Here is a 19,489-nt window from a genome sequence, read left to right as displayed (position 1 = left end):
CCTGATTAGCATAGCAGATCTGCCTTGGCTGAGCATTTAAAGGTCTCTGGAGCTTTGCTTTTCTAAATTCTGTTTGTTGCTTAGCTGTGTCCATTCTTCTACAGTACGAGACACAGGGTTCTTTGTAAGCCACTAGAGAGGCCCTGTGATTCTTACACTTAGTCTTTAACTGCTTGTTAATGGCCCTCTGTTTCTGATTATCAGTCTGCAGAGCATCAGTATAACTTAGCTTGAATCAAGGTAGTAGCACCACAATGCACTAATTATTATTGTATTCTTCACTGCCAGTATTGCAGTAAAAAACAAACAAACACAAAAACATTTCACATAAGAATGTTGTAAAAAAAGATTATTATACTAAATCTTGACCTTTAACTATATGTCTTTTTTTTTTAGGAGGTGCCAGGGATTAAATCCGACACTGCATACATGGGAAGCAGGTGCTCAACCACTGACCACTCCCACTCCCACTGCACATCTTTTTAATATTCTGTGAGATAAAATGGGAAGTATGCATAAAGACTTTTTGTTTCATATAAAAATACTATGGCCATTTTGAGGAAAAACAGTTGTGTAATTGTTTCAATCATTCTTTCAAGCAGAAATGGTGTTCATGAAAAAAGTAGTTCATTCAGATTTACAGTCATTCAGATTTAGACATTTAGCAGACATTTTCTCTAAAATAAATAACTTCAGGAAAAACAACTAACAGTGTTTGGCAATATAAAAGTTTGAGTTGTCAAACAAAACAGAGCTTTGGATAACTTGTATTTGCTATCATGAGCTTGATGACATCCTATTAAAGACTTTTCTGATGAGAAAAATTGTGATATTAAAGAATATGAATTTTAGATATTGTATAATGAAATGTGCCAACACTTGGAAGGTCTGTATAGCTGCAGTAAAGAAATATTTTCCAAATGACCAATGCATGAATAAATGATCCATTCAAAGTGAGAAATAGATCCATGGGTTTTAACTTAGCAGAGTACGAAAGTTCATTGGTACAGCTTCAAATTCCATGCACAATTCACCTTTAATAAACTACAGTTTGTAGAGTTTTGGTGTAGTATTTAGTATTAAGGAAAAATATCCATAATGACCTGTAAAGAATTTAGAATACTCTTGCTTTTCCCAACTATACATGGGTGAAGGTGGCTTTTCTTCATATACTTCAACTAAAACAACATATTGCAACAGATTATATACAGAAGCAGATATGGGGATCTAGCTGTCTTCTGTTAAAGCAGATACTAAAGAGATTTGCGTATATATGTCTATATAACAATACTATTATTCTCAAAATTTTTTTGTTTTGGAAAATAAATCTTTTCCATAAAAAATGTGATCTATGTTACAAGTCATTGATTTCATATTTTCATTTAAGTGAAAAATGCTTTTAAAATTTCTGTGTTAATTTTAATATTGTAAATATTAAATATTGTAAATATTAACAAAAGTTATTGGGTTCTCAATTTTTAAGAGTGTAAAAGAATTCCAAAAGCAATATCTTTGAGAATTGTTCTGCTGTAGATTCTGATATCACTCATTTCTATAATGCTGATGGTTCCATTCACACTATTGCGATTCTGTCTTGACATTGCTCAAAGTCTACAACTTTTAAGTTTAATCCTTCTCTTTCCTACAACTTCCAGCTGACTTTATTTTATCCTCTTCTATCATCCTCTGGTAGTGCTTGGTAATATCAAAGAAACATTGTGGAGGATGAACAACTGTCCCTGAAAACCTTAAACTTATATCTAAAGCGTCGTTGGCACTCAGAAAAAATAATTGACTAAGAGCATAACCAACTGAACCGTGTATATACTTCAGGTCTGTTGAAAGTAAACTATATGGTATTGTCCTCCTTGTTGGAAACAAAATACTTCATGATGTGAGATCCCTGAGTTAAAACCTATTCTCTAGGTCACTCATAAGAAACAATTCTTCCTTTCAATGTAGGTTCAAAGTTTATTTTTAAAAACAAGTCTTTAATCAACTACCAACTGATGATGCAACTGGAAAATGACCTTGTACGGAAGGTTCAATGTGGATCAGCAGAATATCCCTGTCTACATAAAATAACATGACTTTAAAATGCTGTTTGACCTAATGTAAGGGGGAAATGGAAAGGAGAAATGAGTTTATATGGCTACGAGTCTCTAAAAAAGAGTCTGGAGGCTGTCAGAAGGATTGCCCTTATGCACAACTGAGCAGAGTCTATGAGACAGATAAAGCAGATACAACCCCCAGATATTGGTTCCTTTGAGGGCTAAAGAGACCCATGGGAGTTATGGTCATGGCAGATGGGGTTAACTACCAGGTCAGATGGCCCCTCTTTGGAACTGGTGTTTATGTGTGATGAATCTGGACTCAGATGGGATCTCTCTTCATAAGACTTTCATGCTAATGTGCTGGAGTTGCAGTTAGTGTTGGGGTTTAAGATATATTTAGGTGATTTGAATCTCTGGACTGACAATGTGATAGCCAGGCCCTGAGCCTCAACAGACTCCAGCACCTACAATCTGATTTATTGGACTCACCACACTCAGCTAAGATGGAGTTGAAGAAGGACAACCACCACACCATGGAGCCCAGAGTGTCTACAACTGAAAGTGGGAGGATTGCATCCAGCATCCATGTGGAATCTGAACCTCCTCTTGATATAGAGGTGCAAGGGACACAACCAATCCAATGTCCACATAGAAAAGGTGGCATTGGATTGGGAAAAGTGGACATGGTGGCTGATGGGTATGGGGAAAGGCAGGAAGAGATGAGAAGTGGAGGCATCTTTGGGATATGGAACTGCCCTGGATGGTACTTCAGGGGCAATCACCAGACATTGTAAATCCTCACAGGGCCCACTGGATGGAATGGGGGAGAGTATGGGCCATGATGTGGACCATTGACCATGAGGTGCAGAGGTGCCCAAAGATGTACTTACCAAATGCAATGGATGTGTCATGATGATGGGAATGAGTGTTGCTGGGGTGGGGAGAGGTGGGGTGGGGGTGGTGGGGTTGAATGGGACCTTATATATATATATTTTTAATGTAATATTATTACAAAGTCAATAAAAATAAATAAATAAAAAATAAAAACAAGTCTTTAAATGAATTTTCCAATCTAAGCAGAATTGTTGGTTGAAAGACTTTTTCACATTGTCTTCCCCTTACTCAACTTATTTCACCTATTACAGTCTTTGCTTTTGGTGAATATTGCCCTCATCATTTTTATGCAAAAACATGAATATATAATTTATGTGTTTATGAGTGCATGCATGTGCATATATATGTATGCACATGCATAAATGTGTATATGCATGTGTGGGGGTGTATTTGCATAAATACATATGTGTGATTCCTTTTTACATAAATGGTTGCATATTTTACATAGTTCTATACCTTGATTATTTTCATTTCATATAACTTGGAGAGTACTCCTTTTTTTTTTTTAAGATTTTATTTATTTCTCTCCTCTTCCTCCCCCCCTCCCCCACTGTTGTGTGTTCTTCTGTGTCCACTTGTATTCTCAGCAGCACCAGGAATCTGTGTCTCTTTTGGTTGCGTCATCGTGCTGCGTCAGCTCTCCATGAGTTTGGCATCACTCCTGGGCAGGCTGTACTTTTCTTGCGCTGGGTGGCTCAATACTGGGTGCACTCCTTGTGCATGGGACTCCCCTATGTGGGGGACACCCCTGCGTGGCACAGCACTCCTTGTGAGCATCAGCACTGTGCATGGGCCAGCCCCACACTGGTCAAGGAGGCCCCGGGGTTTGAACTGTGGACCTTCCATGAGGCAGGCGGATGCCCTATCCATTGGGCCAAGTCTGCTTCCCTGCGTGATTTTTATTAATTGTTTTATTTTTTTTTTATTTTTTTATTTTATTTATTTATTTTTTTAATTTTTTAATTTTTTTATTGACTTTGTAATAATATTACATTAAAAATATATATGTGAGGTCCCATTCAACCCCACCCCCCCACCCCCCCCTCTCCCCCCCCCCAACAACACTCGTTCCCATCATCATGACACATCCATTGGATTTGGTAAGTACATCTTTGGGCACCTCTGCACCTCATATACATTGGTTCACATCATGGCCCATACTCTCCTCTATTCCATCAAGTGGGCCCTGTGAGGATTTACAATGTCCGGTGATTACCTCTGAAGCACCATCCAGGGCAGCTCCATGTCCCGAAGACGCCTCCACCTCTCATCTCTTCCTGCCTTTCCCCATACCCTTTGTCCATTATGTCCACTTTTCCCAATCCAATGCCACCTCTTCTATGTGGACATTGGATTGGTTGTGTCCATTGCACCTCTATGTCAAGAGGAGGGTCAGATTCCACCTGGATGCTGGATGCAATCCTCCCATTTTCAGTTGTAATCACTCTAGGCTCCATGGTGTGGTGGTTGTCCTTCTTCAACTCCATCTTAGCTGAGTGTGGTAAGTCCAATAAATCAGATTGTAGGTGCTGGAGTCTGTTGAGGCTCAGGATCTGGCTATCACATTGTCAGTCCAGAGATTCAAATCCCCTAAATATATCTTAAACCCCAACATTAACTGCACCTCCAGCACATTAGCATGAAAGTCTTATGAAGGGAGATCCCATCTGAGTCCAGATTCATCACACATAAACACCATTTCCAAAGAGGGGCCATCTGCCCTGGTAGTTAACCCATCGGCCATGACCATAACTCCCATGGGTCTCTTTAGCCCTCAAAGGAACCAATATCTGGGGGTTGTATCTGCTTTATCTGTCTCTCTGACTCTGCTCAGTTGTGCATGAGGGCAAACCTTTTGCCAGCCTCCAGACTCTTTTTTAGAAACTCGTAGCCATATAAACTCATTTCTCCTTTCCATTTCCCCCTTACTTTAGGTCAAACAGCATTTTAAAGTCATGGTATTTTATGTAGACATGGATATTCTGCTGATCCGCATTGAACCTTCCGTATAAGGTCATTTTCCAGTTGCATCATCAGTTGGTAGTTGATAGTGGTCCCTCGTTGCCAGGGAGGCTCATCCCCGGGTGTCATGTCCCGCGCTGGGGGGAAGGCATTGCATTTACATGCTGAGTTTGGCTTCGAGACTGGCCAAATTTGAGTAACATGAAGGCTGATAGAAGGAAATTCCCAGGCACAAAGTTGCTCTAGGCCTTGTTCTTATTTTGGGTTTATCAGCTCACAAGCATAGTCAATAGCATCTGGGGCTCACTGTTGAACCCTCACTCCCTCCCGGTCCCCACCACTGTACCTGGGAGACTGTCGCTGCTCCCCTAGGGACCACGACAGAGCACCACTGGCCAGGAACCCAGTACCCCCCCTACTGTGGTTTTTAATTGTTGCCACTATGAGTATATCCAAACATTACCATGCACCCTGGACATATGTTCTGTACAGCTCCCTGTCAGTCATATATCACCTGTCATTGGTATCCCATACCAGTATCCCTCCATTGCCATTGTTGAAACACTCTGTGATCCAGAACTCCCCGAAATTTGAAGCCCAATATAATGTCATGGTCCCTTACTAGGGAATGGCATATAGCGATGAGTTTCACATAGAAGAGGTGGCATTGGATTGGGAAAAGTGGACATAATGGACAAAGGGTATGGGGAAAGGCAGGAAGAGATGAGAGGTGGAGGCATCTTCGGGACATGGAGCTGCCTTGGATGGTGCTTCAGAGGTAATCACCGGACATTGTAAATCCTCACAGGGCCTACATGATGGAATAGAGGAGAGTATGGGCCATGATGTGAACCAATGTATATGAGGTGCAGAGGTGCCCAAAGATGTACTTACCAAATCCAATGGATGTGTCATGATGATGGGAACGAGTGTTGTTGGGGGGGGGGGGAGAGGGGGGGGTGGGGGGGTGGGGTTGAATGGGACCTCACATATATATTTTTAATGTAATATTATTACAAAGTCAAAAAAAAATAAAAAAATTAATAAAAAAAAAAAAAGGATAGATAAAGAACTTGGATAAAGTTAGATAAAGAACTTAGATAAAGAATGTTGACTTGAAAAAATTCCACATCCTATTTTTTTCTTTCCCCCCCCCCCCCAATTATTCAGCTTTTCTTCACAGGAGTCCTATTAATTGTTTTAAATCTTGTATCTCTTTAGGATATTTGGTTTGTTCCTTTGGCTGGGCCATTTCTTGGTGTTTCCTAGGATAGCTTGCCATTTTTTTGCTGATGTCTAGGCATCTGAATATGTTGGTGAATTTACTCTGATGGCCAATTTATCTCTCTTACCTTTTTTACCCCACAGCTCTTCTTTGATATTTGGTTCAACTTATTCTAAGTCTTTAAATTTTTCCTGCTTTAGTTGTGAAAATCAGGCCTGGGACTGACTAATGGAGCAGATTTTCCCCCAGGAGTTGGGGTTGAGAGAGACCTAAATGCAGTTTTTCTCCATGCAGTTTTCAGTCTGGTCAGCAGATAACACTCATCAGTGAACCTTTCCACAGAGATGTTTCTTTCAATCTCAGCTTTAGCATTGCAGACCTGCCTTGACTAAGCATTTAAATGTCTCTGGAGCTCTGCTTCTCTCAGTTCTCTTTGTTGCTTAGTTGTATCCATTCTTCTACTACAGAAGGTACAGACCTCTTTATAAGCTACCAGAGAGGCCCTATTGGGTCTCACATTTAGTCTTTAACTGCTTGTTAATGGCCCTCAGTTTCTAAATATCTCTTTACAGAGCATCAGTACAACTTAGCATGAACCAAGGTTGTGGTACCTCAATGTACTAGTTACCATTGCATTCTTCACTGGTAGGCCCTTGCAGTAAAATAGTAAGTGTAAATAAATAAAATAAAAGGTCCATTTCACATAAGAATGTCCTTGAGACTGTAAAAATAGTATTATATTAAATTTTGGCTCTTATCAACATATCCTTTTAATTTCTGAGACATGAAATGGGAAGCAAGCATAAAGCCCTCTTGCTTCATATAAAAGTATGATGGCCATCTTACAAAAAAGTACTTGTGTAATTGTCAGTCATTCTTTTCAGCAGAAATGGTGTTCCATGAAGAAAGGAATTAGTTCAGCTCACATTTCAAACTATAATTATTCAGATTTAGAAATTTTCAAGAAAATGTCTGCCATAGTAATAGCTTCAAATTAAACAACTGATAGTGTTTGGCAATATAAAAGTTTGAGTTTTCAAACAAAACAGAATTTTTGATAATTTGTATCTTGCTACCATGAGCTTGACAACATCCTATTAAAGATTTTTCTGATGAGAAAATAATGACACTAAAGAATATAAATTTTTGATATTGTCTCATGAATTGTGCCAACATTTGGAAGGTCTGTATCACCTCGGTAAAGAAATATTTTCCAAATGACCAATGCATGGATGAAAGATCCACTCAAAGTGAAAAACAGACCCATGGATTTTAATTTAGCAGAGTATGAAAGTTCATTGATATGGCTTCAAATTCCATGCCACAATTCACCTATAATAAACTATCACTTGTAGAGTTTTGGCAGTATCAAGGAAAAATAATCCACAGTTAGATGAAAAGGATACCAACTGATGATGCAACTGGAAAATGACCTTATACGGAAGGTTCAATGCGGATCAGCAGAATATCCATGTCTACATAAAATACCATGACTTTAAAATGCTGTTTGACCTAAAGTAAGGGGGAAATGGAAAGGAGAAATGAGTTTATATGGCTACGAGTTTCTAAAAAAGAGTCTGGAGGCTGGCAGAAGGTTTGCCCTCATGCACAACTGAGCAGAGTCAGAGAGACAGATAAAGCAGATACAACCCCCAGATATTGGTTCCTTTGAGGGCTAAAGAGACCCATGGGAGTTATGGTCATGGCCGATGGGGTTAACTACCAGGGCAGATGGCCCCTCTTTGGAAATGGTGTTTATGTGTGATGAATCTGGACTCAGATGGGATCTCCCTTCATAAGACTTTCATGCTAATGTGCTGGAGGTGCAGTTAATGTTGGGGTTTAAGATATATTTAGGGGATTTGAATCTCTGGACTGACAATGTGATAGCCAGATCCTGAGCCTCAACAGACTCCAGCACCTACAATTTGATTTATTGGACTTACCACACTCAGCTAAGATGGAGGTGAAGGACAACCACCACACCATGGAGCCTAGAGTGATTACAACTGAAAATGGGAGGATTGCATCCAGCATCCAGGTGGAATCTGAGCCTCCTCTTGACATAAAGGTGCAAGGGACACAACCAATCCAGTGTCCACATAGAAGAGGTGGCATTGGATTGGGAAAAGTGGACATAATGGACAAAGGGTATGGGGAAAGGCAGGAAGAGATGAGAGGTGGAGGCGTCTTCGGGGACATGGAGCTGCCCTGGATGGTGCTTCAGAGGTAATCACCGGACATTGTAAATCCTCACAGGGCTTACATGATGGAATAGAGGAGAGTATGGGCCATGATGTGAACCAATGTATATGAGGTGCAGAGGTGCCCAAAGATGTACTTACCAAATCCAATGGATGTGTCATGATGATGGGAACGAGTGTTGTTGGGGGGGGGGGGGAGAGGGGGGGGTGGGGGGGTGGGGTTGAATGGGACCTCACATATATATTTTTAATGTAATATTATTACAAAGTCAATAAAAAATAAAAAATTAAAAAAAAAAAAATAAAAAAAAAAAAAAAAAAATAAAGTACTCTTCCTTTTTCCAACCATACAAATGTAGGAGGCTTGACTTTCTTAATATACTTCAACCAAAACAACTTACTGCAACAGATTGTATACAGAAGCAGATGTGGGAATCCAACTGTCTTCTGCTAAAGCAGATATTAAAGAGATTTACATGAATATGTATATATATATCAATACTATTCTTAATTTTTTGTTTTTGAAAATAGATCTTTTTCATAAAAATGCGATCTTATGTTAACATGTCATTGATTTAATATATTTATTTATTTTTCAGTGAAAAGTGTTAAATTAAAAAAATTTAATAATGTAAATATTAATAGATATAACCCACAATGAAATTTTATTTGGTTCTCAATTTTTAAGAATGTAAAGGGGTTCCAAGATCAAATCTTCAAGAACTGCTCTGCTATAGATTCTGATATCACCCATTTCTATAATGCTGATGGTTCCATCCACACTATGGAGAATCTACCTTGATGTTGCTCAAAGTCAACAACCTTTAGAGTTTAATCCTTCTCTTTGCTACAGCTTCCAGTTGACTTAGTTTTATCCTCTTCTATCATCTTCTGGTAGTGCTTGGTAATACCAAAGAAACATTGTGAAGGATGAACAACTGTCCCTGAAAACCTTAAACTTGTAATCTAAAGAGTTGTTGGCCTTCAAAGAAAAAACAATTGACTAAGAGCATAACCAACTGAACTGTATATATACTTGGTAACTCTAATCTTCAGGTCTGTTGAAAGTAAACTCTATGATATTTATTGTCTTCCTTGTTGGAAACAAAATACTTCATCATGTGTGATCCCTGAGTGGAAACCTTTTGTCTAGGTCACTCTTAAGAAACAATTCTTCCTTTCAATATAGGTTCAAAATTTATTTTTAAAAGCAAGGTTTTAAATGAACATTTCAATCAAAGCAGAATTGTTGGTTGAAAGCCTGTTCCTCTCATGCTGTCTTTCTCTCACCATACCTACTTCATATATTACAATCTATGGTTTTGGTGATTATTTCCCTAATTATTTTTATGGACAAATGTGTGTATATATATTTATGTGTGTATGAGAGCATGCACATGCATGTATATGTATACATGTGCATATGTGTGTATATGTATATGTGTGTTTATATGCATATATGCATATACGGGTGTATATATATGGGAATGTGTATTTATATGGATAAGCACACATGTGTATATAAATGCGTGTATGTATATGTGTATGTATATATGTATAAACATTCAAAATCTCAATGTGATATTATACATGCTGTTAAACATGTTTTATTCCCTCTGAAGAGCTCATGGACAGGCTTCCAAATCAGTACATATTGTTCTGGTTAAGTATTTTTTTAGTGTTAGGTAAAATTGGATGGTTTTGACATCACATAATTTTTTGTAACCTTTCCCAAGTGATGAAAATTTAGATTGCACCAGTTTTTAGTTTGTATAACTGTTACAATGAACAAGCTTGTACATATATTCTTATACAGTTTTACAAGTATTACTGCTTTTAAAGAAGGTCCCTAGCAGTGAACTACAATCCTTTAAACTCAAGGAACTAATATCTAGAGGGCAAAAATTTTGTCTAAGACCAGATTCAAGCCATGATTGATGTCAGTGATCACAAAATTTCCCCAATACCCTGCAAACTTTTCAACTTATATAGTTAACAAGAAAGAAAGGATGCTTCCTTTATTAATGTGATTCAAAGATTTCTTAAGAAAAATGTATGAAAGCCTAGGCAGTACTTTTTATGCATGTTCATTCTGTCACTCTTTTTTTCTAAATATGGTTCTTAAATATCAGGGATTTTTTGTAGGCAAAATGTACATTTACTGTTTTATTTTGGTAGAATAGAGAATTGACATCCTGATACAGTCTTTTCCAAGTGGGGACTTCATATTTATTTTTTCACTATTCTTCCATGACTATCCATAACTATCATTCGAGGAATAGCCTTTGACATGAGATGCAGAAGAAATTGGAACAATGTGAGAGACAAGGAAATCAATGCTCTATAATAGAGACAGGGTTATATACCTACAGGGCTACAAGAGAAGGTGAATGGCCAACTCCACTTGGAGGTTTCACAGAATACATGATGCTTAAATTGACGATTGAAAGTGTAAACACTTATCAAGTAGAGAGGGTGTTCTAATAATAGGGAACAGCATATACAAATTCTCATTGTCCTGTTATGATCAGGTAAGATCTTGTTATGATCAAGTTAATAACTGATATCTATCCTGGGATTGGCAGGAATTGAAGTGAGAGGTAGAAGCAGGAACTATTAATAGATCACAAATGGCCCACCCCGATGGAATAGAGGAGAGTATGGGCCATGATGTGAACCAATGTATATGAGGTGCAGAGGTGCCCAAAGATGTACTTACCAAATCCAATGGATGTGTCATGATGATGGGAACGAGTGTTGTTGGGGGGGGGGGAGAGGGGGGGGTGGGGGGGTGGGGTTGAATGGGACCTCACATATATATTTTTAATGTAATATTATTACAAAGTCAATAAAAAATAAAAAAATTAAAAAAAACAAAACAAAAACAAAACAAAAAAAAAACCAAATGGCCCATCCCCTGTTACAATCTAGGTCTCTCTGCCTCCAATGTTGTCTCAAGTTACTGTTATAGTATCTAGATTAGAGATGAGGGTATAATTTATGGAAAGAGATGTGATCAATTTGAGAGATGTAAAGTTTGAACAGATGCCAGCTGAAACTTATCCAGGGTCCTGGTTCTGTTAAGCCTCAAACTAATTGGAAGACAACTGGCAGCCAAGAGATGGGAAAGTTGGTAATTATCCAATTTCTTGTCTGATTCAAGATTTTCTGAGTTATTGGAGATTCAAATTTAAGGCACTCTTTCAGGGACAATAGAAGGCATTTAGGCTAACTGCTAGTATCTGTGATTCTGAATTTCTTTACAGAACAACATGGGAGCAGTCAAAAACTTATAAACCACAAATGTAAAGATTCAATGGGTTAAGAATGGAGTTGGTTTAATCCTGATCACTCCTAATGTAAAAGGTTGATAGGACTTGGGTCTTAGTACAATTCATTGTAATAGAAAGAAGCACACTAAAAGATCATTTCTATTTGTTGGTACTATCATGGTAATTGGGACATGTTGACCTAAGCTTTCTGCTTATGTTTTAAAGGCAAATAGTGTAGAAACACTTTTATACCATTTCCACTACTAACATTCTCCCCCATCTTCCTTCCCTGTAACATCTCCACCAATGTGGCATTTGGACTATCTACACCAACAGATACCTGGCTAGTAAATTTCAAAGGGTATCTAAATGAATGACATTCAACCTCAAAAATGGCCCAGTGGCATTGTTATGGTTTTAATTGTTCCTCAAAGAGACATGTTCAAGACTTAACTCCCATTTTAATCTGAGGATATTGGCAAATAAGATCATTGAAGACATTATTAATTAAGATGAGGCTGCACTGGAGTAGGGTTGATGCTAATCCAATATGACTGATGTCCTTATAAAGAGGAAATTTGGACAGAGAGAGAGATGGCCATATGTTGTAGGCAGAGATTGAGTTATGCTTCCATAAACTAAGGAACACCATAGATTGCCAGCCATCCACCAGAAGCCAGAGAAGAGGTATACAATGGGTTCTCCCTTTTAATAGGAAATGTGACCCTGCTGGTGTCTTGGTTTCAGATTTCTATCCTCCAGACCTGTGAGATAGTACATTTCTTTTGTTTAAACCAACTAGCCTATGGTAATTTGTTAACACTGCCTTAGCCAACTTAAATACAGATATAGACAGAAAAATAAAACTAATGAGAGGATATTTGGAACCTCATGGAATTGCCAGAAGCATGAAAATCAGGCTCAGAAAATGTGTTGAAGGGTATGTGGGTGCACAGCTGAAAACTCACCATGAGAATTGACTGAAGATACTGGCATCAGTGCTGGGACCTCAGGGATGCAGTTGCCAGTGCCACTACCACTGACTCCGGAGCAAGTGACACCAAGGAAAAAATGGAGAATTGGCACTCTTACAAATATACCTATACAAGCATTTGGTTAACTGAGTCCAGGTCATGTGACCATCCATGGCTTGACATGCCATGTCAAGAGGGCAAAGGAAAGTTGAGTATACTTTCTGGAATTTTATGCTTTCCAGCAGGAGGCAGAAACTGTTACCCATGAAGACCCATATGAAACCCAAAAAACAGGGGTTCATGCTGAGCATAGGTAAGCTATTGCAATAGTAATTCTGTGTAATGAACCACCATTGCTCAAATCAACAACCACTTATTATTCTTGTGAGACTGCGTCAGCTTCTGAGCTTAGCCAGCAGTTCTTTTGGTCCTGACTGTGGCTCACTCTGGTTGTTGACCGACTGTTGCTAATCTAGGATGGTCTTTACTGGGATGACTGGCTCTATTCTACTTATCCTCTAGCCATATACCCTGGGTACATTCTCTTGGCAATTGTAGAAGTCTAAACTCTAGGCTCAGAATTGGCATGCCATATTCAATTGTCCAAAGTCCCAATTGGAATGAAGGATTTGGAAATTGTGGCTCCTCCCATCAAAGGAAGAATCTAAGTCACATTGCAAAAATATCTGCAATTCTCCACCTCTCCCTGTAGCTACACTGTTTTACTTTTAGAATGAGTAAAATCTCTTGTCCACTCTTTCACCAAGTCATGCAGCGTTTTCGTTTCCTTGGCTGCTCAAACAAATACCATGCTTAAACAATGGAAATTTGTTAGCTCATGGTTTTGAAACCAAATCAAAACATCTTAAAGTGAAGTTTTCTTCCCAAAGACTGGCATTCAGAGTGGGCTGCAGGTGATCCTTGGCCCCAGGTTCCTCTATTGCATGGCAGTGCATATGGTGACCTCCCCTGGCCTCTCTATTTTCTTCTGGGTTCTGTTAACCTTCAGCTTCTTGCTGCCGATGGCTTTCTCTCTGTCTGAGTTTCATTCTGCTTATAAAGAACTCCACAAATAGGATTAAGACTCATCCTGGCCACACTTTACTGAAGTAATCTCATCAAAAGGTCCTGCTTACAATGAGTTCACACCCACAGGAATAGATTAAATTAAGAACATGTTTTTCCCGGGTACATTCAGCTCCAAACCACCACACTGAGTTTCTTTTATATTATTCCAGCTATTAAAAGTTATTATAAGTAAATATGTATGCATGATTCCTTTTTTATACAATTTATTGCATATTTGACTTAGTTTTGTACCTTTATTATTTTCATTTCATGTAATTCGGAGATTATTCCACTTTCATAGGTGTATATATCTCTAGCATTTGTTCCTAGAAGCACAATTGCTGGTTTAAGGGGGATATGCATTTTAAAATTCTGTACTGACAAATTGCCCTCTATAATAAATAGTACTTCCCACCTAGAATTCTATGTGATTGCTTATTTATTTATTTATTTTTTTAAAGATTTATTTATTTATTTAATTTCCCCCCCTCCCCTGGTTGTCTGTTCTTGGTGTCTATTGCTGCGTCTTGTTTCTTTGTCCGCTTCTGTTGTCGTCAGCGGCACGGAAGTGTGGGCGGCGCCATTCATGGGCAGGCTGCACTTTCTTTTCAAGCTGGGCGGCTTTCCTCACAGGCGCACTCCTTGCGCAGGGCTCCCCCACGCGGGGGACACCCTTGCGTGGCACGGCACTCCTTGCGCGCATCAGCACTGCGCATGGCCAGCTCCACACGGGTCGAGGAGGCCCGGGGTTTGAACCGCGGACCTCCTATATGGTAGACGGACGCCCTAACCACTGGGCCAAAGTCCGTTTCCCTGATTGCTTATTTTTATCATATCCTTGCCATGGATATGGATTTGAAAGTTTTACAGAAAAGTTTTAACAATAGTAAAGACCTACCATATCTCTTGCACACAGATTCTACAGTCTAATATGATTATATTTATCTAATGTAAAATAATTTAACATTTTCTTCCATCACACTTTCAGTGAATAGTCACACCATTATTTTCTGAACCATTTGGAGGCAATTTGCTAACATGATGCCTCTTTGCCCCTATATTTTCTGGTGTATATTTCTGAAAAACAAGGACGCTCTTTTACTTGCAAAACCACAATACAACCATCCAAATCAGGACATCAACACTAATAGAACACTACCATCCAGAAATGATGCTGTGCTCTCCCTAGTGCATCACATCAGGGGGCACACATCACTGACCACTCCCCCTTCCCATGTTGACGTTAAGCTTCATTACCTTCTCAACTTATCTGGTGACTATACAGGTAGAGAAAGCTGCCATTTTTCCCTTTGTAATTTTTTTTAAGATTTAAAAAAAAATTTCTCTCCCCTTCCCAACGCTGCCCCCCCGCCCCCCAGTTGTCTGCTCTCTCTGTCCAATCACTATGTGTTCTTCTGTGTCCACTTGGGTCAGCGGCACTGGGATCTGTGTCTTGTTTTGTTGAGTCATCTTGCTGCGTCAGATCTCCCGGTGTGCAGCACCATTCCTGGGCAGGCTGCACATTTTTGTGCTGGGTGGCTTCCTTACGGGGCGCACTCCTTGCGTGTGGGGCTCCCCTACGCGGGGAACACCCCTGTATTGCACGACACTCCTTGTGCGCATCAGCACTGTACATGGGTCAGCTCTCACATGGGTCAGGAGGCCCTGGGTTTGAACCTTGGACCTCTCATGTGGTAGGCGGACAGTCTACCTATTGGGCCAAATCTGCTTCCCTTTCCCTTGTAATTGACCAATATTTTGTGGGAAGTTCTCTGATGAAGAATGGAATATTGGCAGAGTCTCAAATTTCCATCTAAAATGATAGTTTTTAATATTTCCACCTTTCTATATTTATTAGTTAGCATTCAATTGTAAGGAAAAGCATTACCTTCTCTCTCATGTGTTTATATCAGTATATATTCATACAGCTTTACTCAATGAATTATAATTCATTACTGTTCTTATTTATTTTGGTGCTCAAACTTCCCCAGATTTGGCCAGTGGAAGTCTGTTAAAATTGAATCCTATGCTATTTTGAAATTTCTCTATTATTCTTTGAGTATTTCTTTACTTTCTGGCACAAGATGTCTCAGGCTCATTGTAGCAGTTTGATATTATTGATGAATTCCAAAAAGAAATATTGGCTTATGTTTGTAAACTGATCTTTTCCTCTGGGCATATTAGATTATATTGGATTCATAAGTTACCTTGATTAAGTAATCATGTAAACCTCTTGTGCCAGTAGGGTGTTGACTCCCTACCCTTTGGTGGGTGGGGACTCACAGATAAAAGGCATGGCAAAGGACAGAGTTGACAGCTTTTAATGTTGGAGTTTTGATGTTGGAGTTTGATGCTGAAGCTGGAGTCCCAGGGAGAGAGAGACAGGGTGGTTCTCCTGATAGTTTACAGTTGACTTTGTGGAGAGAGGCAAAGCCTAGAGAGCCTCATAGTCTACAGCTGACCTTGTGGAGAAAACAGAGGAGCTGAGCCCAGAGGAACCCAGGAAGCCTGAACCCTCGCAGATGTTGGCAGCCATCTTGCTCCAACACGTGAAAATAGGCTTTGGTGAGGGAAGTAACTTATGATTTATGGCCTGGTATCTGTAAGTTACTACCCCAAATAAATATCCTTTATAAAAACCAACCAATTTCTGGTATTTTGCATCAGCACCCCTTTGGCTGACAAATACACTCATCTTGTACTTTCTTGACCTAGCTCTGGAATCAGCCATTTCTCCAATGACCCCTCATTTTTCTACTCAGTGGTCTATAAACTTTTTCTGTAAAGGGTCAGATATTAAATATTTTCAGTTTTGTAGATTATATGGCTCTGTCATGACTTATTAACTGTGCTGATGTAATGCAAAAGCCAACATATTATGGTGATATATAAATGAATGGGTATGGTTGTGTCCCAATGAAACTTTTCTGATAAAACCAGGCAGTGGGCCAGATTTGGTCCTTAGGCCAAAATTTGATGACCCATGTTTTTAGTGGAGGATGGTATTTAGAAATCAAGACAGGTATTTAGTATGCTTGTCATACTGAGATGTCATTGCTTCTCAGTTTTCTCAAGAAATAGAATGAGAAGTTGTATGTATGTACACATATATAAATATGCACATACACAGACATATATATCCAAACACATACAATTGTACTTACTTTTTTATAATGTAGAGCTATTCTGTTTATATTGTTATCTTCAACTTCAATCTAACACCTCAGAGTTCTCTTAAGCCTTCCCCCTTTCCATATTTGTGAACTCCTTCTCTGGGTCTCATTATGTATTCAACCATTCTCCCAAACAGGCAGGGCACCGCCTTGACCTCATGCCATCTCTCTGTCCCTGCTGCTGCTCCCTTTTCTCTACCACCTCCTCAACCCATACCTTTCCATTTCCAGGTAAAAGGAAAGGGAACAGCTCAACCTGGTCTTAATTTACATTTATCTTACAAGTTAGGTGATCATCTTCTCATATTTAAGAACCATTGCCTTTTGTGAATTGTGTGCTCATATATTCTGACCAGATTTTCTACTGGATTATTGTTAGTATATATACTCAGCTGATTTTTACATTTGCAGACATTTTTACATTTTGTCTTTTATTATTCCATAGGAACACTATAGTTTTGCTCATTAATGCATACATATATATGTATATATATATACATATGCATATATATATATATACACACACATATATTTTAATTGCAAGTCCTTAAAATGAAAACAGAACAATTAAAAAAACAAAACTGGGCAAAACACATGAAAAATATAAATTATGAACTAATGTTTCTGGTCATTAACTGCACTGAAAATGTCTCTCAATTTAGTAATTAACAAATTCCAAAGTCCATTGAAGTTTTTCATTTTGTAATGAGGTTATCTCTGTCAACAAAATTCAGGTGTGATAGTGGGTAACAGAAGGATCTGGAAAGGTTAAAGTAAAGTTAATGTTGTTGGAGCTCCTTATATAGGGAGATAAGCCATTCAGAAATGTATTTTATGGGTGGCATACTTGGCCCAGTGGTTAGGGCGTCCGTCTACTACATAGGAGGTCCGCGGTTCAAACCCCAGGCCTCCTTGACCTCGTGTGGAGCTGGCCCATGCACAGTGCTGATGTGCGCAAGGAGTGCTGTGCCATGGAGGGGGGAGCCCCATGTGCAAGGAGTGAGCCCCTTAAGGAGAGCCGCCCAGCACAAAAGAAATGGTGCCATACACACGGAGAGCTGACACAGCAATATGACGCAACAAAAAGAAACACAGATTCCCGTGCCGCGGACAAAGAAGACGCAGCAAATAGACACAAAGAACAGACAACCAGGGTGGGGGGGGGGGGTGGGAAGGGGAGAGAAATAAATAAACAAATCTTTTTTTTAAAAAAAGAAATGTGTTTCATGTAATCACATTTATAAATCTTATGGCTTTTGAGTTTTGTGTCATATATTTAAAATTCTCCTTTATTAAGAAATAGCTTTATTAAATATGCTTCAGATGCTTGGATATTTGAGAAGATAGGAGTGGGGAGGGTAAAGGGAAAAAGACTAAAGAGGAAGGAAATTGATTTCTCAAAGGCCAAAAGAATATTGAATTCCCATCCTGGGAAGTCCTGGTATATTCTCTAATAGAGTAGCAAGAATACATAGAGTACTTGGGCAGTGCCTGGTCCAGGAGGACAGACCAATACACCAGGCCCTTGACACTGATGGTTGTACTTAGGAACTTTGTTCCTGTGAAATTGATACTAAGCCTAGTAATATCTGTTGCCTAAGAATTACCTACTGAAAGCCTCCTTGTGCTCAAATATGAACTCTCTCTAAGCCAAACTCAGCATATAAACTCACTACCTTCTTTCCAGTGACATGACTCCTATGGCTGACCCTTCCTGGCACCAGGGGATTGTTACCAAGTGCCAACTAGCAGTGCATTTGGAAAATGACCTTGACCACAAGGAGGAAATATTACATATAAATGAGTTCTTATGGCTAAGAGATTTCAAAGTGAGTTGGGAGGTCATTCCAAATGTTATATTTATGCACATCTCAGGAGGAGCTCATTGACTGCCACAGTAAACAGTGCCTCAAGCAGGGTACTCCTTTGGGCTGTAGAAACATCTAGACAGTATAGGCAGGGCAGAGAATCTCAAGAATTCAGCACCCTGTCAGTGAGCTTTACCTTGGAATATATGTTCCCCAGTGTAAAAGAGTTAGACTCATTTATAATTTCCCCATACATGGCTCTTCTGCACCTTTTATCTGAACCTATAATTAGCACTATACTTGTTAAATATATGTCCCAGAGACTTAAATCTTTGGTCTTGTCATGTCAGTTGAGCCCTGAGTCTCAGCAGAGTTGCAGCCAACACTCTCCAGTCCATCATACTTGCCCAGGAAAACTAACAAAATGACAATGGTTGACAATGTCCATCCACCAAAACAGACAGTGCCTACAACTGCAAGCAAGACAGTTCCATCCATCTGCCCCATAGGATCTGAGCCCCCTCTCAATCAGAAACAGAGTGGGCATCACCATCCTAAAATCCTCAAGATTGAGGAATGAACAAACGTAAGTGGGGAATGGAAATATGGACTAAAGTAGACTTATTATTATTCAGGCAATGGAAGATCTTGTAACATTGATATAAAGGCCGTGGTCACCAGAGGTTCTGAGGGCAGAGAGAGGCAAGAAGAGGTGTAACATGAAGCATTTTGGGGACATTGAAATTGTTCTGAATGACATTGTAATGACAGATATAGGCCATTATACATCTTGTCAGAAACCTGTAAGATTGTGTGGTGCAAAGTGTGAACTATAATGTAAACTACTGATCATGG

This window comes from Dasypus novemcinctus, chromosome 1 (genome assembly GCF_030445035.2).
Source record: "Dasypus novemcinctus isolate mDasNov1 chromosome 1, mDasNov1.1.hap2, whole genome shotgun sequence".
Lineage (NCBI taxonomy): Eukaryota > Metazoa > Chordata > Mammalia > Cingulata > Dasypodidae > Dasypus > Dasypus novemcinctus.
The sequence above is the reverse complement of the archived record's forward strand: the minus strand, read 5'-3'. Positions refer to the sequence as shown.